Source organism: Solanum lycopersicum, chromosome 1, assembly GCF_036512215.1.
Source record: "Solanum lycopersicum chromosome 1, SLM_r2.1".
NCBI lineage: Eukaryota > Viridiplantae > Streptophyta > Magnoliopsida > Solanales > Solanaceae > Solanum > Solanum lycopersicum.
Window position 1 is genome coordinate 17,876,579 of NC_090800.1, and position 26,486 is coordinate 17,903,064.

Sequence of the window (26,486 nt, forward strand, 5' to 3'; positions counted from 1 at the left end):
AACAGGTATGACTCAACAGATCGATATTCCTACTTGGAAGTGGGATGTGATCATTATGGACTTCATCACAGGATCACCGCGTACTCACAGAAAGTATGACTCTATTTGGGTAATAGCTGACAGAATGACTAAGTGTTCTCGCTTTTTAGCGGTCAAGACTACAGATTCAGCGGCGGACTATGCCAAGTTTTACATTAATGAAACTGTGAGGTTGCATGGGGTTTTTTTGTCTATCATCTAAGATAGAGGTCCTCCGTTTACCTCTCATTTCTGGAAGTCAATCTTGATACTCCAGTTAACCATAGTACAACATATCATCCACAAACGGATGGGCAGGCAGAGCGTACCATTCAGACATTATAGGATATATTGAGATCTTGTGTTATCAATTTCAAAGGTATTTGGGATGATCACCTTCCTCATATTGAGTTTACTTACAATAATATGTACCATTCAAGAATTCTGATTGCCCCTTATGAGGCTATATATGGGTGAAGATGTAGATCTCCAGTTTGTTTGTTTGAAGTAGTTGAAGCAGCTTTCATAGGGCCAGATTCAGTCCTTTATTCTATGGAGAAAGTGCAACTCATTAGACATAGACTTAAGAAAACCCAAAGCCGTCAAAACTCTTATGCAGTTGTAAGGAGAAGTGAATTAGAGTTTCAAGTTGATGATTGGATTTTTTTGAATGTCTCATCTATGAAAGGGGTGATGATTTTTGGAATGAAAGGGAAGCTCAGTCCTTGATATATACACCCTTACAAGATCTTGAAAAGGGTTTGCAAGTTGGCATATGAGTTAGAGTTGCCAGCAGAATTAGTAGCAGTGCATCCGGTCTTCCATATCTCACTTTTGATGAAGTGTGTGGGTGATGCAGCCTTTATAGTGCCAATTGAGAGTGTGGCGGTGAAAAATAGTCTTTCTTATGAGGATGTACTAGTTGATATTCTTGACTGTGAGGTCAGAAGGTTGAGAAACAAAGAAGTTGCTTCATTCAAGGTTTTGTGGAGGAGTCTGTCCATAGAGGGAGGTACTTGGGAAGCAGAAGCATCCATGAAAGCCAAGTATCCTTACCTCATTCCTTCCGATTCCACTCTAGCTTGAGGTAATAGTTCCTCTTTAGTTTTCCAGTCATTCATGCATAAATTCACTCTTAGAATCATGTTGCATCAGTTTGTAATTGCATTTTCAGCGTATCTGATTGAACTCGGAACTCAATTCAGTTAGAAACTCAGTTTTTAGTGTTAAATAGTAGGGTTTACATCTCTCTCCTTGTCTTTCAGCTAGTTTAGTCTTCATTCGAGGAACAATATTCCCAAAGGAGAGATAATGTAACACCCCCTAGCCAAGATAGACCAAAAATCAGTTTTTTCAGAAAATCTGTAGGTGCCACCAACGGAGGCATCGACGGTCCATAGGACAGACGACGGTACGTCTTGCACTACCGTCGATGGGATAAGACACTCCCAAAAACTCAGCCGGGAAAAGTTTGCTAAGTCTTGATCGACGGACGGATCAATGGTTTGTATGTAAGACGATGGTCCGTAGTCCATGAATGTCGATCGACACCCCCACTCACCCATTCTCTAACAAGAGCTACGGATGAATATCACGGTCCGTAGGTGCACCTACGGATCGTAGGTGGATATTTTGGAGACAATTAAGGGGATATACAATTGGGTAAATTTCATAATGTCATAACTCTTAGAAAAAAATTAATTAGGTGTCCCATGACCTACCCAAAGATAGACAATGGAGTTATCTTTCCATAGCCTCCGACCTTTCTAAAATAACACCTACGAGTAAAAAGTTATGCCCATTTTAGTAGAGGGTTGTCGAACTTGCCCAATCAACGGACCCAACAATGGGCCGTCGGTTAGACGACGGACCATCAGTCCTGGCGTCGTTAGGTCTGACAGCAACTTTCCCAGGGGTCTTTTGGACCTTTCCCATTTTATTTAAACCATAAGTTACGTTGTTTTGACTTTAAATATTCATATTTTATTCAGTTTAAGCCAAGACACATAATTAAAACATATCTAAGTCAAATCATTAAATCAAAAGTTAGAAAAAATAGATGCAAGAAAGTAGAAAAAACTAAAGAACCCTAGTTAAAGAACGCAACAAGATCAAGCAGTTCCAGCCCCGAAACCTAAGTGTTTTTCCATGGATTTCATCACCAGGTATGTGAGATTTCACTAGTGGATTCCTTTCACCTATTGGGTCCCTAGTTTTCAATCAGATTCTTGATTCCTATATCATGATTAGACCTAGGGTTTCTAGAACCTCAACAGAATTTCATGAACTAATTAGTTATATGTACCAAATCAGATTATCATGTTATTACTTAGATTATAGCATGAATTTCAGAACCCTAGCTTTGTATTTCTTTAGTCCTTCAATTACACATGCCAGACCAGATATTTCAGTTATTCAATTATACATGCCTCAATTTTTAATGCATCATTATCAAATTAAATGTTGCATTGTAAGTATGCATGTTTAGTTTTGAGCTATCCAGTATTTACAAAAATTCAGACATAATCAGTTAACTATATAAATCTATGGGAATAGCATAATATCGAGTTGGACTATGGTTCAGCGTACCCAAATAGACGCAGAACTACTAGCCAAGTAGGTTGTATGTCCACTCTTTGGGCAATTAGTTTAGTGATCATGCCAGCATGTCTTTATACCTTTCGAGGGGTATATTGGGTCCTCTCGATGGGGCGTATGCATCAGACTCCACATTTAGCTCATTTGGTTTTATTATTGGTTATATGTAACTACCATAGATCAGTCTTACTATCTGCATTGATCATTTATCTGTATATTCAATATTCAATTTCAGCATGTTTTTAATTGGTCATTGCATCCAGTTAGCTCCGTAAGTTCTGAGGGGTAATAGGACCTTAGTATAATATAAGTGTATTTTCGAGATTTTAGACATAGGTTGAAGGGGTACTTGTGCATTATCACAAAAATATTTAATTTTCTTATGTTTCTACCTTATTTTTGTAGAATTGAAATCTTCTCCTATTTACTGCCACATACATAATGTATAGTTGTTGTCTAATGAAAGTATAAAGAATCTTATAGACGTTGTATCGTGATATTATATGTTAGACTTTTTCAATATTAAAATTAATATATGAATTTAAAATATTGTTTATAGAATCTTATATTTGATTTAAAATTATATTAAGGTCAAGCACTATTTTCTTATCTATTTTTATATAGATAACAAAGACTCTATCTTGTGAAATAAATTTTTCTCAAATGCAAATGAACATAAAATATAGGGAAAAGATATAAAGAACGATACATACACAATTATGAAAGAAGACGAAAATATATTTTCATGCTATATTCATTACAATATTCCATTTGATTAAAATTTCTTTCCCCCGACACATTACTTTCTTCATTCATTTATATATATATATATATATATATATATATATATATAAAAATTGAAAAATAACTATTATTATGCCTATATTATCAAATTATAAACAGAAGTGAAAAATCTAATTTTGAAATAGTGGATCTAATATCAATACTAATGATTCAATCGGCAACATTGATGCCCGTTCTTTTAGCAAAATCAAAAATAAACTGTTTCATTTGAGGGTAACAATATAACAATCAAAAAAACCAACGAAGAAATATATTATCCAAATCGTGTGACATTTTTCATATTTTTTAATTATAATTTTCTTTTGCACAACTTTTTGTCACTGTTAACTCATGAAAATTGTCAGAAAAATACTTGTGTGAATTTATGGATTATTTCCTACAATTGTTCACCTATTCTTTGTTTTGTGGCACCTTAATTTTTGTTGAATATTGAACTTAATCAACTTTTCCAAATAACCCTTACATTTTTAAAAAGAAGAACAATAGAATACTTTCAAAAATCGTACTTTAAAAGTGAGATGAAACCCTCTATTTATAGCTACAAAAATAGTAGTATGCATAATTGTTAATTGTTCCTTATCATAAAAGTTACAACCTTACAAAAAAGTCAATACTCATCGGAAAAATCACAACCTTTTGCAAAATTCACAACTCATCTGAAAAGTTATAACCCTTCGAAAAGTCACAACCCTTTAAAAAAATCACAATCCTTCACAAAAGTCACAATTCATCAAAAAAGGCAGAACCCTTTGGAAAAGTTACAACAGTAATATGGAATTTGGAGTTGACAGTTTGTATTTAAGAATGTTTATTTTCTTAAACCATGTGCTAGGTCCAAATAGGATAATCAAGTTGACAGAGAGTACATAAATAAAAATAATTTGATTATTAATGAAGTGTATATACATGCCCGATTTAATGAACTTTTTTTGTTTGTTTTCTTTCATGAAGCAATGACTTTTTAAAGATGAGCTTCAAGAAAATAAGGTGGTAAAAAACCCTCAAAATTAAGCTTCTAGAAAAAAAACAACTTAGTAGGAGAATGTTTGGTTGTAATTTGTCTTACCACATGTGGTACGTATTTAAATTACGGACATTGACGCCGTAAACTCATTTAGTTGTGTGGAGAAAAATCTTCAAGGGGAGAATTTGAAACGACATAAATGTATTTATAAAGAAATTATCTTCAAAAATGGAAAGGCCAAGGTCACTTCGAAGAAGATATCCTCCAAAGAGAAAAAACGATACAAAACTTAACCAAGAAAATGTAAAGAACTATACGGGAGTTAGAAAACGAAAAATGGGGAAGATGAGTGCAGAGATTCGAGATGTAATAACAAATAAGCGATGTTGGTTGGGAAGTTTGGATACTGTGGATGAAGCTGCTTTAGTTTATAACAAGACAACCATTAAAATAAAATGTGTTAATCTTTGATACGTATTCTCGAGCTACAACCAAAGGAAACAAACCATATCCACTACTAAGAAGACAATAGGCATGCATCTCCATATATGTTTCTTTTGGGGGGAGAGGCTGGGGACTAGCTTATATCTTCTTCCCTTATTGGCAGAAGTATTTAGTAATCACATATAATTTTTATTGTTTGTTGTTTTATTTTGATTTGTATCTTAATTTTTAACTGCCATTTTTTTCTTATTGAATTTTTTTTCTTAATACTTTTATTTTTGAGCCGTGGGTCATTGGATACAATCTTTCTTTAAAAAAATGAAAAGAATGGTTCGTGTATATTTTATTACCCTCTCCAAACTCTAATGCGGAATTACACCGTATATATCATTATCGTTGTTAAACTAATAAATTGGAGGAACATGAATATCTATGATTGATGTATTGATGATGCAGAGTTGTTATTGTTGTTCTCCTTGTAACGTTTTTCGAACAGAACATTACCTAAAAAATGCTACTTTTTCTACATAAACCTTGGGTTTTAAAAAAAGTGTAGAAAATATATTTCTAACGTAACATACATCTTCTTTATATTTCAACGTATTTCATAAAATAAATGATTGTGTTATAAATCTATTGTGTTATGTGGATGATCCATTAGAGTTATCCAACAATTAATTGGATTCATGTATTAGTGTTTCCAATGTGATAAGATTCCAAGGTGATATGAACCTTGATGATAACTATGTATAATTCCAAGGTGACCTTTGACTATGATATCTCAACACTATAAATAGAGATATCATTCACCATTGTATATACTTGAATATGAAGAAAAATCCTCTTCTTCTATCTACTTCTCTTGTCTTCTTCTATGATTAGATTCTTATGAGCTTGATTTTATAACACGTTATCAGCACGAGTCTCTATCTAATTGAGAGTGAGTTCTTTTTTTTCTTTAGCTCATATTTTTGTTGATCTCGTTATGAAGATCAAAGTATTATATGCATAAAATAAGGTATATATTTTCTAAAATATTTTGTGATTTAGAAAAAAATAGTGTTCAGTAACTAACAATTATAAGGAATTGAAGACATATACTACTATTGGTTGAATATGACATGCTATACAAAACTTCTTAAATGGAAGAAGATATAAAATTTTAATAGCATGAGTTTGAATATTATTTTGATTGTTTTGAAAGACTCAAAGAATAAATCATGTTGTACTTTTATTTATTATACCGTTGGTTAAGGGTAAGACGATGGATTCAAGTTTCATCGCACCAAAAGGGTAAGACATCAGGTTAAAGTTCGAATGCACCATAATGAAAAATATTTGAGGATAAGACGATAGATTCAGTTTCAATCGCACCAAAACGGTAAGACTTCAATTAGAGTTTTGATGCTTCGTGATTGGGTTCAAGTCCCATAGAATTATGGTGTAACACACCATATATGGGTAAGACATTGAGTTTGAGCCAATGCACCATAGAGATGATAAAATGATGACTAAGAAAAAAAATCTATTTTTGATGAAATGTCTTGAAATTCATTATATTGAATTTGCTCCATTCCTTGAAAAGAATGTGGTAGAAACATGTGATAACTCTGAAATCCGCCTGTTGACTTGTTCCATTCAATCATATGAATGTGGTAGCAGTAAATGATTAGTCTGAAAGATCACAAATAATTAATGACATGAATAAGGGCGTGGAAGGACATAGCAATAATAGTCATCATTGTGGTAATGATAAAAGGAAGAACACTATGAGTTCTTCAAATAGTCCTTCAAAATGTGAAGGCAATTTTTATTAGCAAAATGGTATGAAAGGTAATTAGACTTGTGAATGTTGTCAACCCACTAATTTGACAAGTTTATAAATCTTCTCTTATGATACAAGAAGATAAAGTGATGGTACACTTAATCTTTCAAAGTGATGCTGAGTGTGTCATGGAAATATGATGAATTTTAAAGTGACGATGTGCTTATAATGCAAATTTATGAAGTACATATAAATAATTAGTCCATTCCTTGAAGAGAATGTGACTTGTGATGAGTATCGTGAATGCTCGACCATTCTATAAGATAATGGGTCCAGATGTGATAAAATCATTATGGGTTGGATATATGCCACAACTCACCTGTATGGAAGTATTGAGAAAAAATGATACATGTCGCTTCTCATATCTACGGGAGATTTGAGAGGAAATAAATTTTAATTGGCAGAAATTGCTAATTGTATTGTACGTTTTATAAGTCACTATGGTATGTTTATTGTGAACTATCGAAAAGGCAAAAGAAAGAAATAGTTCTTGCCTATAAGGACTGTGATCATTATCGTGTGGCAATACAAATTTGTCATTGGTTGTGAACCTATGGTACAACAAAAGTAAAGCAAAAAAGACGTCTTGCTAGTATTGATTTTGACCATGACAATAATAATATAATTTCCCCCTTGAAGGAGATGCTCACTACAGGAATGGTGTCATGCAATATGTGGTAGTACACAAAATTAATTGCAAGCTCTAATGAGTTGTGCTATTATCAGAGGAATAATATTGGGGTTGTAGTAAGTCTCAAAGAAACTTTTTAAGTTTTGGATGAATTGAAAATAAATATTGAGACTATAAATCACTACAACCGAAGAGGGTTACAAATGTTTATGTAAAAGATTACCTCACTTTTCCTCTTGTTTGTTCCATACAAACATGTACATGCTGATGAAATCACATGTCAAAGTAAATTATAAGTGTACTAAAATAAAGATCAGTTTGTATGACTGGTTGACCATTCCAATTAAATGTGATGCAAACGTAATTGAGAATTTAGGTGATTTATATGATGAAGAAATAAATATTCTTCAAGAATTTTCTTGTGTTGCTTGTTCTCTTGAAAAAATGATCATTGTACCAGCTAAGGTTGGGATTGTAATCCCCTAAAACTTTTGGAACATATAAAAGGGTGAATATGGGCCCGTTCACCTGTCATGTGGATCATTTGCAACTATATGATTAATGCATCTATGCGTTGGTCACATGTATTTTGTTGTCAACTTACAAATTGGTTTTTGTAAGGTTGTTTGCTCGAATTGTTAAAATTAAGAGCATAGTTCCAAACTATGAAATTATATTGACAATGCTGATTGATTTAGCAAAAATTGTATGCCTCCAATTATAGCTAAATCATGGTTATGAGAACAAAACTCCCAAATAATATTTGGTATGAGATAATTTTATTTAACATGTAGCAACACATGTATGCATCAAACCAACAAGGTTTCCCCATCAAAATTGGTTCAGGGTCAGGAACCATATAATTTTCATATAAAATATTGAATGTGCGGTATGATTTTAATTGCTCCACTATGCACAAAAATGAACTTCAAAATAAGGCTAGAATGAATGTTAGATCTTCTAACACTAGGGGGAGAGATGATTGACAACTGAAAATTATGTGTGAGGTTAATTATGAATTATCTAGATCCTCGTTAAATAAATATGTGAACTTAAAGTTCAAGGGATAATTAAGTTGCATAATGTTGCAAATCAGTTGCTAGATGAATGCACTGACCCTATGATATAATTCAGCTAGAATTGCTCGAATGTGAAGTCCTTGAAGGACACAGTCTATGATACACCAGAAGCGTAATAGACCAATCGATTCCAAATATAAAATTCCTTGAAGAAGGAAGGAGCAAATGATCAATATGGTCATGATAATGAAGCAAGTGCTATAAAAGAGCACATTGACATAACACTTCATAAAATCTTGAAAAAGGTTCAAGTACCTGAACTAAAGAAAAATGAAGAGATCTCGATAAGTTATGTGTTGTTGGAATCGATACCAAATAACCGTCAATAGAATATTTTATATGAGGTAGTGCTCAATAATATAAATTGTGACGAGGATCTTGAATTCAAATCTGTCATATAGTGTTGACAGATAAATGGTTGGCCAAGTAAAATGCACAATTCAAGTATATTTTGTTTCACTTAGAAAAGTGACATTTTGGACTGGTAGTCCATAAATCAAGGTATAATGTCAGTGGGGTACAAATAAATTATTATGCGATAGTATTACCGTAAGATATCAAATACGGTTTGTGCCTTGGGGCATAAAGGTTTATCGCAAAAATCCTGACATTATTTGAGATTCTTTCTTCTTTGGTGGATGCAATGAGGTTTGTTTTGATCTGGAAACATATGAAAACATGAATGCATGTAATGAATAATTGAAATGTCTAGCTAGACAATGAATGTTATATGAAAATCCTTGAAACAATTGAGGTGTTTGCAGCATATAAGAGTTTGAAAGAAACTTTTCCCATAAAGCTTCAATAATCCTTATATTAATTGAAATATTCAAGGAAGAAAAAGGGTACAAAAGAATGACCCTAATTGTCCTTGTATTTTTATGAAAAGGTCTTGGTAAGACAAAATTTTGTCTTGACCTACAGATTGATATTTAAAAAAATGAAATATTTGTCTAACAGTGCACATACACTGAAAAGTTTTGATGCAATTTGATATGAATAAATCTCATTCATTGAGTACCTCAATGATTATGAGATCACTTGACATAAATGATGATTCAGTTTGATGTCAAAAGAAGGATGAAGAGTTTCTTGGTGATGAAACTCTATCTTGGTGCAATCAGGGCACTAGTGTATCTTACTAACAATATTTGACCAGATATTTATTTTGCAGTAAATTTACTGGCAAGATTCAATTTCTCCCCAATAAAAGGACATTGAAATGGTGTTTAGCACATGATTGAATATCCTCGAAGGACCATAGTTATGGGTTTATTCTATCCCGAGAAATCCAAGACAAATTTGATTGTCACACAGATGCAGAATATTTATCTGATCCGCATAAAGATCTATCTCAAGCACGCTATGTATTTGCATGTGGAGGCACAATAATATCCTGGCGATCAATGAAGCAAATGTTTCTATGCAGAAATAAAAGTCCTCAATGAAGCAAGTAAAAAGTGCGTCTGGTTGAGATAAATGGCACACAATATTCAAGAAATGTATGGTTTTTATTTGGAAAAGAATATACCAACCACAATGTACGAAGATTGAAGACATCATCACAAGAAATTAAGTGATGTTTTAATCAGGGGCAGTATAATATGCGTTGCACTCTTTTTCTCTTGACCGAGGTTTTTTCCCACTAGATTTTCCTGGCAAAGATTTTAATGAGGCAACAAATAGAACGTATAATAAGATATGTGTATTTTTTTTCATTCACAAGTATTTATTTCCCACAGGGTTTTTCCTAGTAAGGTTTTAAGGAGGCACATTATCTATGGACATCCAATGGGGAGTGTTATAAATCTATTGTGTTATGTGGATGATCCATTAGAGTTATCCAACAATTAATTGGATTCATGTATTAGTGTTTCCAATGTGATAAGATTCCAAGGTGATATGAACCTTGATGATAACTATGTATAATTCCAAGGTGACCTTTGACTATGATATATCACCACTATAAATAGAGATATCATTCACCATTGTATATACTTGAATATGAAGAAAAATCCTCTTCTTCTATGTACTTCTCTTGTGTTCTTCTATGATTATATTCTTATGAGCTTGATTTTATAACAGATTGAAAGATTTGTTCTAAATATTTCATTGAATTTTTTTGTGAAAAGCTAAATTATTTATATGAATAAACTAGTTCTTTGCCCCCTTAACATATCACGAGGTGCTTGAAATAGAAATTTGATCCAAGTTGTTGATTACGTTATTTAATATCAAACATAGTTTGTTACTCTTTTTCTTCTTTAATAGATTAGTTGCATGTTTAGATTAATTTTTTACAGTTCTCACTAAATGTAAATTTATTCTTAAAATGCATTAAGGTGATACCATTTTTACATTTAAATTATCAATAATTAAGCTTTAGTTTCAAAATATGATCAAGTAAATAGAGACGTCCTCATATGACAACTACGATTAAACGGTACACATTTTTGGGGTTTATTTTGTCGTGGCAATAGAAACAAATTCATTAGGTTGAATAGACCAAAACAGATTTTTCATTGAAATCACCTCAACATTCTTAATAATGATTTATATGGTAAAGCATGAAATTTGAGATAGATTTTTAAAATTGTGATCATAAATTGCGACAAAGGGAGTGGAGTGTCCAAAGAGATGAAATATATAAAGTTGTTCCAAGAAAATGCGAAACATACAAAGGAATTAGAGAATGGGCAGCAGAAATCCTAGACACAAAAAACAAAACTCGATTTTTGTTGGGCACTTTTGATACTGCTGAAGAAGTTACTTTGGCTTATGGTAAGACAACCATTGAATGAAGAGGCACTACGATTTTCTTAGAGTGAGAAATTTTATTTGAATTTTCTTCTAAAAGTTTCTGAAGAGATATAGGGTACGATCACCTCATATTGATAAACGAATTTCTAATTATATATGAAGGGTATGCAAATTCAGTCTAATGCGCCTTTTTTTATTTTCATCAAGCAATGACCTCCAAGGAAGATCTTCAGGTAAAAGATGGAGCCGTAACACCCTCAACAATTGACATAGTCGAAAAATCCAGCAATTGAGTGGTAAAAATTTCCCAAGTCTTTCCATGCCTTGTACGTATTCACGTGCCTGACCATGACACAACAGACTCGCCTATTGACGAGGAGGATAAGGATGAAGAAGAGAAGTTGAGGAACATGAAAGGACGCGTGTAACGGAAAATGTCATCGAGAATGGAAGGACAAAGGTCAATTAAAAGAAGAATTACAAAGAGAATAAAGATTCAAATTTGATGCAAGAAGATGTGAATAAGTATAGGAGGGTCAGACTGTGAAAATGACGGAAGTGGACAATAGAGATTCGAGATACAAGAAAGAGAACCCGACTTTTGTTTGGGACTTTTGACACTGCTCTAGAAGCTGCTTTGGCTTATCACACTTTAAGAGAAGATTATTTATGTCATCTGTCAAAAGTTTAGCTCATCTATGTTGTTTCTATTTTAGAAAAGTCTCATCCATGTCATTATTTGTTAACTGAAATGAGATAGATGATCCAAACTATTAACGAATGACATAGACGAACATTTTTTATGATATTCGATGACGTATTTTATTCTTTGTTTTTAAAAAGAATAATTTAATCAATGACATGGTCGAATCGAGATTGACGATGTGTAAATAATCGTTTTGCATAATCAAATCTTTTTAGTTAACAATATAGACATAAGTTTCTTCTCAAATGAAAATGACATAGATGAGCCAAATTTTTAACAGATAACAAAGACGATTCCTTTTTAAAAGTTCAATGACACATTTATGACAATTTAATGAATTATTAATGTTGATTTATTTTTTTAGTACAAAAATATGATAATGGATAAGAATGACAAGTGAAAAAAAATAAAAGTATAAAAGTATAATTATTTACATTTTAATTTCTTACCATTTCTATATAGAAATGATTACTAAATTTTAAATTATATAAATGACCATCAAATGCAAAAAATTTAAAGAGAAGACAAAAGATAAAATTACTGATTTGTTCAAGAGATTTTGATATTATTTTGAAGGTATACTCAAATATAGTTTTTTTTTGGACTACAAGTTACATTTTTTGAGTTACCTATGTGTGACATATGAATTTCTGCGGCGGAGATATAATTTTAAATTTTACACATAAAAGATCTGAAAATGACATTTTTTAAAATTCAAATTGTAAATAGACAAAGAGATCTCCTTCTCTTATTTCTATATCTGTTCTACAAACACATTTTAAAAATTATATATGTGTAGATTAAACTACTTTAGGTTTGATTTTTATATTTTAAACATTTACCACGTGGAATGTTTCTATATAAAACTATAGAGAAACAACTTAACAAAAGAAAATTCTAGGATTTTAAGTGATTTTTAGAGAAATGAGTTCTTGTTTTTATAAGGATATTCAAGTCGGTGAGTGTATCAATTTTAAAACTCAGATCTCTCACCCTATTAAAGTTTGAATAGAAGAAAATTACCATTTTAAATCCCTTCTATTGAAAAATGAAGATCTCTTTTCTGTAAGGACAAAAAGTTCTCGTAAAGCCATAAAACAATCAATCAACAATAACTAGTAGCTAAATCAATCCATAATCAAATAATCACACACCAAGAATTTGAGGTTTAGCCAAATATCATTAGAAGATAGAAGTTGTTACCAAATTGTGTTTCCATCGAGTGGGTAAGATTCACTTCATTTTTACAAAGGTCTAATTTGACAAATCTTCAACACTCATTTCCAATTTCTCTAAAATGGCAATCTTCAAACCATTCAAACTAAGGAATATATTGTCTCTAAACTCCGTTCTAAACTTTCAAGCTGATAATTCTTATTCTAGATTGGAACCTAGATAGAATGATAGATCTATTGCGACTAAACTAAATACAAAAAAATGTATTTATGGTCTCAAAAAATATGCTACGAAAGATCATTCGGCGCATTATATTGGGATCACCGATCCACTCGGTTATCAGCCCTTTGGTCGACTCCATTGACTTTTTGCTTTAACCTACAGTATCTTCAAATTTGTAACTTTGGGCGAATGCATTGTGGAACATTTCAGCGACTCGCCCACTACCCTTTTCTCTCGCCAACTTGATTTTATCCTTGAGGGCTTTGCATACTATAACTTTCGGCGAGACGATGTTCCATTCGAAGACTTTCCCAATTATATAGACGATCATCAGGCACTTCTTTTCTTCATTCTTTCGGCTGCCTTATTCATTTATGTATGCTTTGTTCCTCAACTCCAACTATTGATATAAATAGGCCTTTAAAGACACTAAATCTATAAAAATAAATCCCTAATGAGTAGAAATTGTGCACTCATCAGTAAGTGCCTCACTTTTATGGATTGTTGCTATAGGTGTGGAAAGGGTGGGCACAAAAATAGAGATTTCCTAGTTCTTAAGGCTAAGGGAAGGGAGGATATTATAGTTGCCTCTAGTTTTTAAGATGAGAGTTATCTTAATAAGAATAATATTTATGCTCTCCAATCTAGAGATGATCAAGAGTAATTCATGTTGTCTCCGATATGTTTTTTTATGCTTTATTAATTGCTGAATTTCTTGTCTTTTGTGACTTCGTATGGGTGGCCCTGAAGTTAATTTTAGAATGAATGATATATAGAAGTGGAAGATAATGATACAAAAAAGTAAAGTTATTTTGTGCTTATATATTGCTATTATTCTCTTATGTGCATGTTCATGAAAAAAATCTTAGGTCTTCATATAAAAGAATTATATACATTGATTTGCCTCATGTTATGGTGAATTTGAGTGGAATTTTATATAAACTTCATGAGATGAACTAATTAACATACCTTAGTTAGGAGATGAAAGATTCCTCCTTTTTTAATAAAGACTTTTCGAGAGTAAATTGCATTTAGGATCCATGAGTGCGCGTTGATCATGTTTTAGCTAGGAGAATGTAGTTCATCTTTGAAATGCGTAAATGTAGAAGTTCACATATTTTGAGTTGATAGAAGTAGTTTACTCCCTTGTGTTGCATTAAATATGTTTATCTTGGAAATAAAATTTTCTTCCTTGATTGTGTGCATTTAGATGTATTGCATGTATGATGGGATGCAATTTTAGAGAGGTGACCTCAATAAGTGTTTAGAATCATCATTAGAGGATGAATGATCCCAAGGGGGATACATTATTATGCCTCAAAAACTAGCGAACTATACTAGAAAGTTCTAGAGCCTTGTTCGAGAGTTTCTTAGATTTTTATGATTGTTAAAATCATAAAAATGATCCCCCTAGTTAGAATGAGTGTTTTAGGGTTAGGGAGCCAATTTATGATCACCAAGGACTACTCAACGGGTCCTTGAGGAGGACCTTAGAACAGCCCCAAAATCTATTAAAAAGCAGCCACTTTGAATTGTTTATGGATACACACCCCGTGGATTGGAGTCATAGGCCATGCCGTGCACTTTTATGCAATTTTTAGCTATGTTCACCACCAATAAGGGTGCAGCACAATCAATAGACCCATCCACGGTTCGTGGACGGGGGTTTTCTGAGTGTGGTCAAATTTATCGTTTAGTTTTTACGTTGAGGGCTTAGGGAGATTAATTGGCAATTAGTTAGGGGTTAAGGAAGGCCGGTTATATTTTTATTAAACCACCTATAAATGAATAACACAAACCTATACTAAGTGAAATAAATCATTCTGCCAAGACCTCAAAACATGCCCAAATTCTATCCAAATAATTCACTCTCTAGAAGTGAAGATGAAGAGAACTAAGAGGGTTAGATTTCCTCCATTGTTTCAATCTTGTGTTAATAATTTGAATTAAGGTATGTTATCTTATTCATCTATGCTTCTTCCACCCATAGATCCCTAAAATTCTCCCCCAATTGCGAAGTCAAAATGCAATTCTAGGTAGGGTTTCTTCCAACATTGTGGGTAGTGTTAAACTTTTATTCCAATCAAGTTGATGATACTTAATTATGATTGAATTGAAATTTAATTATGTTATTATGATGAATTTATGTGATTTGAATTTTAAACCCTAGTCTATTTGGTGAATTTTATATTTTGGGAGTTTATGCCAGGAAAGGTGAAATTGAAGAACTAGTGTTGATCTTCAAACATTAATTTCTTATGTAGTAATGGTTCAGGATTGTGGAACATATAGACATGAATTAAACTAGACTTTATTATTTATGATGGATCTTGACTTTTAAAGCATAGAATTTGAACCTTTTGCTAAATTATGACTAGATTCACATGGTAATAAAGAATGTGATTAGAATGCCTCAGAATCTAGGGGTAATTGATGATTGTAGGCTTGAAAGTAAGGCTTGTAGTAAATAATATTGAATCAATAGGGCTTTGAGGGTAAACGTGAGGTGATATAAGTCTAATGGTTATATTTGTGGTGAAAGATCTATACTCACCTAACCTACCATATAAGTTCTAAAATGTATAAAGTGCTTGAGTCACTTGAACATGAATCTATTGTTCAGGACATCCTTTCATGAGACATGGATCATTTATGATTCGTCGCGAAAGTTGGTTGAACATTTTGAACTATTGGATAACTATGTTTAATTAATTGGAAAGTAATATATAGGTAATTAATAGAGTTGATAATAATGAGCAAAGTCTGAAGCTTTATGTGCTAGGTCAAAATAAGATAAATCAAGTTGACATGTAGATTAGATAAATAAAAATAATTTTATTAGTGATAAAGCATATGTACTTGCCTGATTTAATGGACTTATTGATCTTTTTTTTGTTTATTCTCTTTGCCAAAGCAATGGCTTCCAAAGATGGGCTTCACAAAAACGAGGTAGTCAAAAACCACTCAAAAGTTTCAAAAGGAAAAGAAACCAATCTAATGGGAGACTGTTTTGTGTTCTTGCCACGTTTTGTATGCATTTATATAACGGACAATGACGCCACAGACTTATCTAGTGATGAGGATGAAAATCCTCAAGGAGAGAATTCCAAACGACAAAAAAGGTTTTGCAAAGAAATTATAATAAAAAATGGGAAAACCAAGGTCACTTCAAAGATGGTATCCTCCAAAGAGAAAAATGATAAAATCACACCAAGACAAAGGAAAAAGTACAGGGGAGTTAGACAATGAAAATGAGGAAGATGGGTTGCAGAGATTCAAGATATAAGAATGAATAAACGAAATTGGTTGGGAAGTTTTGCAACTATGGATGAAGCTGCTTTGGCTTAAGACAAGGAAATCATTGAAATAAAAGGTCCAAATACTTTGACAAACATTCTTAAGCCTCCACCGAAGGAAAGCGACCCCATTCACCTTTAAGGAAGACAAAAGGCATGCAACTCCAAATATGTTTAGTAACTTTATTGCTTCAAGTTTCCATAGGTCTATCTTCTCCAATATCTTTTTGTGAAATTACACTATATATTTTCTTCTTGTTGTTGAACTAATCAATTGGAGGCAAATGAATAAGTATGATGTATGTATTGATGATGTGGAGTTGTTTTTGTTGTATTCTTTGTAAAGATTTTCTAAAAAAAATTATATAAAAATGATACTTTTGCTAGTTAAACAACCATGGGTTATAAAAAAATATTTAGACAATATATGTCTAATGCAACAAAAATGTTCAATATAATTTTACATAAATCGTAAAATAAGTAATCAAAAGTTTTTCGTTAAATAGTTCATTTGAAAATTTTCTAGAAAGCTAAATTATTTACATGAAGCTATTACTACTTGCTTCCTTAACATATCCTGATGAACTTTACAAAGAAATTTCACTAGAGTTTCTCATTTCATTTTTTATTATATCAAACATAGTTTGATACTCATTTTCTTTATTAATTAGATTAGTTGCATTAGGTCAATTTTGTACACTTCTCACTAAATGTAAATTCATTTTTGAAATGGATAGAATGAGACCATTTTTCTTATCAAAGTAATAATAATCATGACTTAGTTTCAAACATGATCTAGTAAATAGAGACGTCCTAATACGACAAATATATACAAAGTTACATGGTACACACTTTTTAGCATGATTTTGGCGTGGTAGTAAAACATATTTATGACGTTGAATAGACGAAAGCAGTCTTTCATGAAATCACCTGAACATTCTTTCTTAACAATGATTGTTATGTTACAGTTTGAACTGCGAAATTGATTTTTTAAATTATGATCATAAATATTGTCTTTTTTAGTCTTTTATGACAAATATAGTTTATGTCCTTTTATAGGATATCTTTTTTTCTCTTATATATAAGAGATATAAAAAGAAAATTTCTATCATTGAAATAGTAAGAAGACAAGAGATCTCATTTTCTGGTTTCCATGTGTGTTTCTACAAACAAATTCTAAAACTTATATATGTGTCGATTTTACTACTTTAGATATATTTGTCTCTGAGTGTTATATCTTTTGAAGTATATGAAATTCATGATGGAATGTATGTACCTTTTTTGTCATGATCCGCAAGGTCATTTTTGAATTTTTTTTATAAAACTTACTATTTTACCCCTCTCGATAGTTTTCCCGATTCATTAATGATTGGTAGGTGAAGTTGGTGGCAAATTTTGATCTATTCGATATACTTTATTAATGTATGGGTAATGGTTAGATAATTATTTGAGTTGATACTGATGAGCTATGTTTGGAACTTGCTTAAGACCCTATACCCTTTGGACCATGTGTATTAAAGGTCTTATTTTCTACAAAATTATTGTCTTCATTTTCTAAGGTTCTCTATCTGATGCCACAAATTACTATCACCACTGTCAAACATCTTCATCATTGTAAGGTCAAAAAAATGTTACTCTAAAATTTAACTTTGATGCCATGAATACTTAGTCAATTTTTACGTATTGAACGAATAAATCTTAAACTCAACTCGTCACACGTTCAGATTACTCTATTATAGAATTGATTACTGCACTATTAACAAATTACTTTATATTTTAACAGGTCCTTGTCATAGAAACAAGGAAAAAATTAAATAGGTTTTGATTTTGAAGAATGAAATAACTTAATCTACATGTCCGGTTTAAAAAAATGGAGAAGAATAGAGTTAATGACCAATGATTATGTAATGATTAAGTTCATGATTATTCAATGATAATAAACTAGTTAATAGAAATGTATGGTGCCTCAATATAAGGTTTTGAAATAATAAGTGTTCTCGTTAATTTTTTTCGTAATTTAATCTGCTGTTTATTTGATTTACCATATTAAATTTCAAGTTTTGATATAGTGGTATACATAATTAAATATTAGGTTTATGGTATATTGAATACTAATTTAAAGTATGACCATGTTATTTAAGTTTGTTAGTAGTGTCCTATATTCTTGGGCTAGTCATTAGCAAATACGCTAATCCAGGTGCAGTACTTTCTAGTTGTGTTTATGTTAGTAATTCTTGTTTAATTAATGGAAGTAGTGGTCATTTGGTGACTTAATAGTTTGTTATTTCATTCATATATTTATATAAAAGAGAACCCTAGGCACGCCTACGTGGCGCTTTCACAAACTAGAATTTCCTTCTAAATTTATTTATTTATAAAAATAGCCTTCTCCTTTCTTGAAAATATGTTACTTTTATGAAAATTTGTGACTTTTGTGAAGAGTTACGTCTTTTTTGAATACTTACCCAAAAATTAGTCATCTTCTTTCATGAAATGATGTGACTTTTATGAAAAGTTGTATCTTTTATAAATATTTGCGACTTTAATGAATAATTGTAACTTTTATGAAAAGTTGCGACTTTTAAAGAAGAATTGTGACTTTTATGAAAAGTTGTGACTTTTATGAAAACTTGTGACTTTTACGAAAGGTTGTGACATTTCTAAAGGGTTGCAATGTTTCCAAATAGTGATAACTTTTTCGACAAGGCACAATAAATATTTGTTTACACTACCATTTGTTTTCAATAAATAGAGGTGTTCCTCTCATTTTAAACCATTTTTTTTATTTTTCTTCACAATTCTATATTTGTGTACACTACTCAGGTTGAGTGGCTCAGTGACACCATTGCTTATGTTAGAGATCTTGGTATGTATTTTACCGTCATTAATTTATGTTTCTGTAATTAAGGTTAAATTATAAGATGTAATAATTTTCATTTTCGTTTACATTATTAATCTTTAATGTAAGATAGTTGAGTAGAGTAGTTTTAGTGACCGATAGATTTTAAGTATTATTAGATTCCCGCCGGAAGCATGAATAATTGTATGCTGATTCTTTAGATAAATTTCCACCATATTCATTCTCTATGTAAATATATGCAGATTTTTTGCTTTACTTATAGGTCAATGTCTTTATGTTTAAAAGAAAAGAAAAAATGAATGTACATTCAAAATCTAAGGTTTATTCTTTTACTCAATAAAATAACTACTACCTTATATATTTTTCTTTACAACTGTTATTCAGGGTAGCAGGGATCTTCACCCTTCATCAATTTAGTATTTTTTATTTTTAGTAAGTAGAAATTACTTTTTCGTGAGCAGAATTTGGGGTTGCAGTGAATCTGTCCCCAAATAATTATTTTTGCAATGAAAATGTATGCATGTTTTTATTAATTATCACATTTATTACTCATCTACAATGTAGTTTATATTTTTTTTATCCTCTACTTTCAATTTAAAATGTACCCTAGAAACTCAAAACTATTCCACAATATTACATTGGTGTTTTGAAATGAAGATTAAATTAGTGTTCATTACATGATTTGCTATAGGTGTGACTAAATTTACGCAATTTTCGTTTTCAATTTATTTGCATTTCTATAAATTGCCCAACTTTTAGGTGTTTTTGCTATGATCATTGATGCGTAAGTTTAGGAGACGAGAAGTGGTTTTATTCCCTCCTTAGCAATGTTCTTTTTCATAATTTTACTTGCGAATCTAATATAGTATGTTGATAATAATCAGCTTCAGTGAGAGGGAATCTCAATTTTTAGAATAAGTATTCCAGAATGTATGTTATATAATTGTCAGACGAGACAAGGTATATCACATACATTGTCCTTTTTTGGGCCATACAAGATACCTTTACTGTAAATGGTGTACCAAGTCAGAAACATATCCGTCATGGGTAAAATTAATAAGGATCATTACAAATTCTATAAACATGCATACATTGTGAAAGAAGGATATTCGGAGTTTCTCAGTTTGCTTACTCTTGTATAATATTTGTTCTGTCTGAATTTTTACTGTTGAAGCCTCATTAAATTGTGAAGGCAGATTATTTTGGTAAACAAGTAATTTTGCAATACGTAGTTTGGGACCTTGAAAAGCATGGGATCGTTGTGGTCAGATGTAATTTGAGATAATCAATAATAATAACAAGCAAAAAGAAATGCAGGGCAAAGAAATAGTTGTTGGCATGTATGCTAATATATTCAAGGAATTTGAAGTGGCGAACTTGAACCTTTAAAATTTGAATGCATAGCCGCATTGCATGAATCTTGGCAATTTTATTATCCTCAAGTGAGGTACTAACTATTTACTTTGCATTATCTTTTACAATTTTAAGAAATGTAAAAAATGTTATGTTATTTCATCTTATTCCAGTGTTGAAACGATGAAGGGTAGTTGGAATTTCTCTCTTTGTTTGCTATTTTGTAGTCTTTGTTATAAATGTTGTTACAATGTTCGTATCTCATTATATTTGTGAGTGATTATTTTATATAACTAATTGTAAATTTTTTATTTTTGTTTTCATGTTTTTTCCTATTTATGTTTCAAGTTCAAATAAAATTACAGTTATTCAATATATCTCTCTCTTCTCAAAATAGTTAAACCAAATAGACTAAGAATGTAACATATAAACAAACTTTTATAAATTAAAGATGTTTCATCCGGTAGAGTTGTCATCATCGTTTTCACGTATGCAACCACGCCCTCAAGATTTCGTTTGTAAATTAAGGGCATTTTTCCCCAAATTCACTCATTTCTAATATAGAGGAAGATAGCAAAAATATTTGAGGCAAATAAAGTGTTTTAGGAAGTGAAATTAGAAAATACTTGCATTGTCAAAGTATTAGTTGAAATATTTCTAACAAATTGTATTTTCGGTTATATTTAAAAAGAATTAAGATAGCCAGTTCTTTAACACATTTTTATTGATTAATTTGCTACTTAATAAAAAATTATATACATTACAAGAGTATAATTTTGCAAGTGGGAGTGTTTACTTAACATGGAGGAGATGAATTAATGCATTTATATATAGAGACTCAAAATCATACACTACACCACTTTCGGCTTACAGCAACACCACGTAAGTGTAGCCTAAACTGGAAAAAAGTGTGGCCTTAGAAAAATGGCTACACTTTTGGACATTCAGCAAAACTTTTTAGGGGTTGCCCAAATGAAGCGTAACCTTTGACATTAGGTAACACTTTTTAAATGTTGTCATCTTTGGCTAAACTTAAAAGCGTTGCCTTTTCAGATTTATTGGTCACACTTAAAAAGTGTTGCCTTTTATTGGTCATCTATTGCAAAACTTTCAAAGTGTAACTTTTTATCTACCTAGAGCAACACTTACAAAGTGTAACTTAAACATTTATAAGCCTACATGTAGCACAAATATATATAATATATTTACAAACATACAAGTGACCCAAAACACAAAATGAACTAATTAATCATTAAATTGAAGCTATATATTTCAAATAAACTTCAAGAAATATTTCATGTACAACGAAAAGATAGTATGTGTTGTGTACATACTCATACTTATACATCAATATTCTAAATGTGTACACAATAAATCAAATATGTATTTAGACTTTTACAATAGTTCAAAAACTCTTCATCATCCACTTCAAATTTGATCACCTCCATTTCCCTACACAAATAAGATATTGCATTAGGGTTCAAACTTCATAAGAAACAATATAAAATATTTTGTGTTATACAATAACCATGATGCACGCAAACTAACGCAAACAACGTTAACTTCTTGAATATCAATTCCTCTAGTAAAAAAATCTGTTCCATCAAGAAAGAACACAAAATTAAGAAATTTAACAATTAATCAATTTGAAATTTCAGCTGTAACGGAAAGCGTGATGGACCGTCGTAGCCATGACGGTCCGTCCTGCATGTTCGTCATGAATATCAGAGAAGTAGCAGAAGAAACTTGTTCAGCTGTAACGGAAAGCGACATGGACTGTCGTAGCCATGACGGTCCGTCCTGCATGTTCGTCTTGAAGATCAGAGAAGTTGCAGAAGAAACTTGCAAGTGTGCGACGACGGAGTCCACGACGGCCCGTCATGACCACGACGGATGACCACGATGGCCCGTCATGACCACGATGGCCTGTCATGACCACGACGGCCCGTCATGACCACGACGGTCTGTCATGACCACGATGGTCCATTCTCCATGATAGTACTGTTGTTATGTACTTATATTTTTTTTGATAATGGTAAAAACATTTTCAACAGAACATAAATCTATCATTTAGTATCACACTTCATGGGTATTACAAATAATAACATGATAATTGTTCAAGGAAAGATCAAGTATCAGAGTTCCACAAACTTTTGGGACATAGAATTCACAAAAGGAAAATACTCAAGTATCATAGTTACAAGGTACATTATGTAGAATGGTTCAAATATAAGTAGATTTTCATAGATAAGGTTATTCTCAACGTCCTATCTTGATTTAGCAGAACTAGTATTTCATTGGATATAAGATACAGAGGATGAATAGAACAAATAATAATGGTGTTACCTTTCTCAAGATGTGATCTCGAAGGGGACAAAGCTTTCTCTTTGTTCACTTTTACTTGATGAAGTAAACTTGATAGCTACATCAGAAAGACACATCCTTCACTAACTGCATCAACAAGAGGAGTTAGTAACTAGTAAACCCTATTTACAAAAATCATTTCAATGTGATGAAGTTTCTGTGAGAATATGAAGGAACAACATAATATGGGAATGATTCAACGAGAATATGATGGAACAACCTCTTCACTGCGGAGGGAGGAAAACTAGCGGCACCGATGATCGAGGTGGATTTTGCGAAATGTGATTGTTGTGGATTAACGGAGGAATGTACTCTGGATTACATAGAGACGATCCGCTAGCGGTATCAAGGAAAATGGATATGCGGACTGTGTGCGGAAGCAGTGAAGGATGAGATGATGTGATGTGAGAGGTTGATTAACGCGGAAGAAGCCTTAACTCGTCATCTCAATTTCTGTAAGAAGTTCAGTTTGTCCACTCTTCCTCCAGATCCGACCATTCACTTGATCGATGCAATGAGGCAGCTTCTGAGGAGGAGCTTGGAATCTCCTAAATCGCTCAGGTCAATGCTCTGTAGTATAACGAGGAACTACATATGGAGACCTTGTTCTTCAATTTGGGGAAAAGATTTTTAATGTTTTATTAATAATGGAGACCGTGTTCTTTAATTTGGGCAAAATTTTAAGGCCACACTTATAATGTGTTGTATTTTAAATTGTAAAAATAAAACACTTTAGAAGTGTGGCCATATATATAAATAGGTGTTGTCAATTATATCATATTTAACAACACTTATAAAGTGTAGTTTATCCCATTAAAGAGTACACTTTAGAAGTGTTGCTAAAATTAATGTAGCTAAAAGTCAAAATCATTGGCTACACTTTAAAAGTGTTCCCAAAAGTATTTTAGGCAACACTTTATAAGCGTTGTCAAGATTTAGTGTTGCCGTAGACCTAATATGGTGTAGAGATAGTATTTTTCCATTTAACATTTTAAGTAAAGCTTAAGTGTATGTCTATATATTATCCCGCAAAAAAATTTATGATAGCAGTGTCATAACATTCTCATACTCTATCAAATAAAGGTCACAAATATAATGCATATTGTATTGAAGTTAAAATGTCCATTTTCATGGATCCAAATTACTCAGAACCAACATAAATTAACATGTTTTTTATATTAGATTAAAATTCGCAAAGCTTTACATGTTTTGAATGTACTATTCGAAACCAAAAAAATAAGTAAAAATGTCTTTTGACAAAGTAAATTAGTACCATCAATGATGTTGAAGGACTTGCTGAGATGTTAATTCAAATGGTCATGTGTTATTTCATTAAACTCAAAAGAGATGCAAGTTAATAGATGAAGTTTACCACTGTGCAAAGCGCAGTCAGTTTACCTAGATCTATATAAAGTTGTACTTTCGAATGATTTCATATACTGAAATATAGGAAAGACTTCAAAATAAAATTGTCATAATCATTGAACCTGTGTTTCTTCCTAAAGTTTTCCTGCCTATTTATGCTAAACCCGTTGGTACTAGAGTCATGTTAATAAATACCAATGCATTCAGTGTGGAATAACCGCTCATTCCTATCTTCAAGGGAGAAAACTACGAATGCTGGAGTATTGGAATGAAAATATTAATCAAATATCAAAATCTTTGGGACGTGGTAGAACGAGGAAGAAGATGCTAAAGCACTGGGTTTTATCCAGTAGGCAGTTCATGATAGAAACATTTTTAATGGATTGCAGCATCAACCACATAAAATCAAGCTTGGTGCATTCTGCAGATGGACTTTCAAGGTGATTCAAAGGTCATTGCAGTGAGATTGCAACAACTTCAGCGTGACTTTAAAATCTTGATAATGAAAAATGAAGAATCAATTGATATTTTCTTATCCAGAGCAGAGGAAATTATCAGTAAAATTCGATCATGTGACGAGAAAATTACTTATCAAACAATTCTGGAAAAGATACCGCGAAACATGACTTCATAATTTGATCATGTAGTTGCTTCTATAGAAGAGTCTAAGGATCAATCAATTTTTTCCTTTGATTATTTGATGGAATATCTTCAAGGCCATGAGGTGAGACTCAATTGATCTATTGAAAATAATTAAGATAAAGCTATACAGGTGAAGGAAGAAACAACCAAATGTGGTGAGAACAATGGACCATCAAGCAAAGGTCCATGAAGAGGATGATTTCGTAGTGGTCGCGGTCATGGCTACAGAATAGGCTGAGGAAAGAATGATGGGCATAGGCCGTCCAATGAGCAAAGTAACACAAAAAATTGCGTTCAATGTCATCGTTATCAGTACTACAGGCATATAAAGGGTAATTGTTGGTATAAAGGTTAGAAAATAAATTTTGCAGCAATAGAAAGATGAGGAAAAAAATTATCTCTTTATGATTTGCATTGATACATACCACAATCAAATTGATGTGTGGTTTGTAGATAGTGGTTGTTCACATAATATGAAAAGCATCAAATCTTTGTTCCAGGTGCTAGACGAGAAGCAAAAGAAATAGTGCAGCTTGTCAACACAAAAGAGATGCAGGTTGAAGCAAAACACATTGTGGGTATTGACTCTAGCCACAACATAGTAAAAATGTTTGACATAGTTCAGTTCGTACCTAATTTAAGATACAATTTCTTTATTGTTGGACAACCGATGTCCAATGGGGAAGTTTTATTGTTGTTGCAAGTGCAACTGTTGAGTTGAAGTTCTGGCATTTGAGGTATGGTAAGTTCAATTTTAAGAGGCCAAAATTTCTAGTAGATAAAGGTATGGTTCTTGGACTACCAAAAATTGATTCTATTGAATTGTGTGAAGGATGCATTTATGGAAAACAAACTTGGAAGTCTTTTCATGTTGCAAAAGCTAGGAGGGCTTCAAATCTTCTTGAATTAATACATGTATACAACTTGTCAATTCTCTTTTGCAAACGTCAGGTCCTATACATTATGGAGAAGCGGCTAAAATGGAAGTAGCGGAGAATGATGTTAGATGATAAGAAATCTATTGAAAAGAATGGGACCTTGTAGAAGCATAAAGCTCGTGTCTTGGCAAAATGATATGCACAACAATATAATATAGATTTTGAAGAAACATTTTTTGCGGTTGCTCGATTTGAAACTGCTGGACATGTTCTAGCGTTTATTGCACAGTCACAATAACTAGTTTATTAATTTGACGTCTAGTGGGTATTTTTCAATGAAGACGTACAAGAGGAGGTCTACATAGCACAAACAGAAGGTTTTATAAATAACGGTGATGAAATAAAGGTCTATAAAATGAAAAGATCATTGTTGGTTTGAAGGTAGCCACTCCCGCGTGATGTAGCAAAATCGATGGGTATTTTCGCATAAAGGGATATACA

General features: G+C 32.0%; 1 pseudogene; it reads left to right on the forward strand.

The window, feature by feature from the left end:
* Positions 1–7: 7 nt before the first annotated feature.
* LOC104646033 (uncharacterized) lies at positions 8–16,683 on the forward strand (annotated as a pseudogene).
* The last annotated feature ends 9,803 nt before the right edge of the window (positions 16,684–26,486 follow it).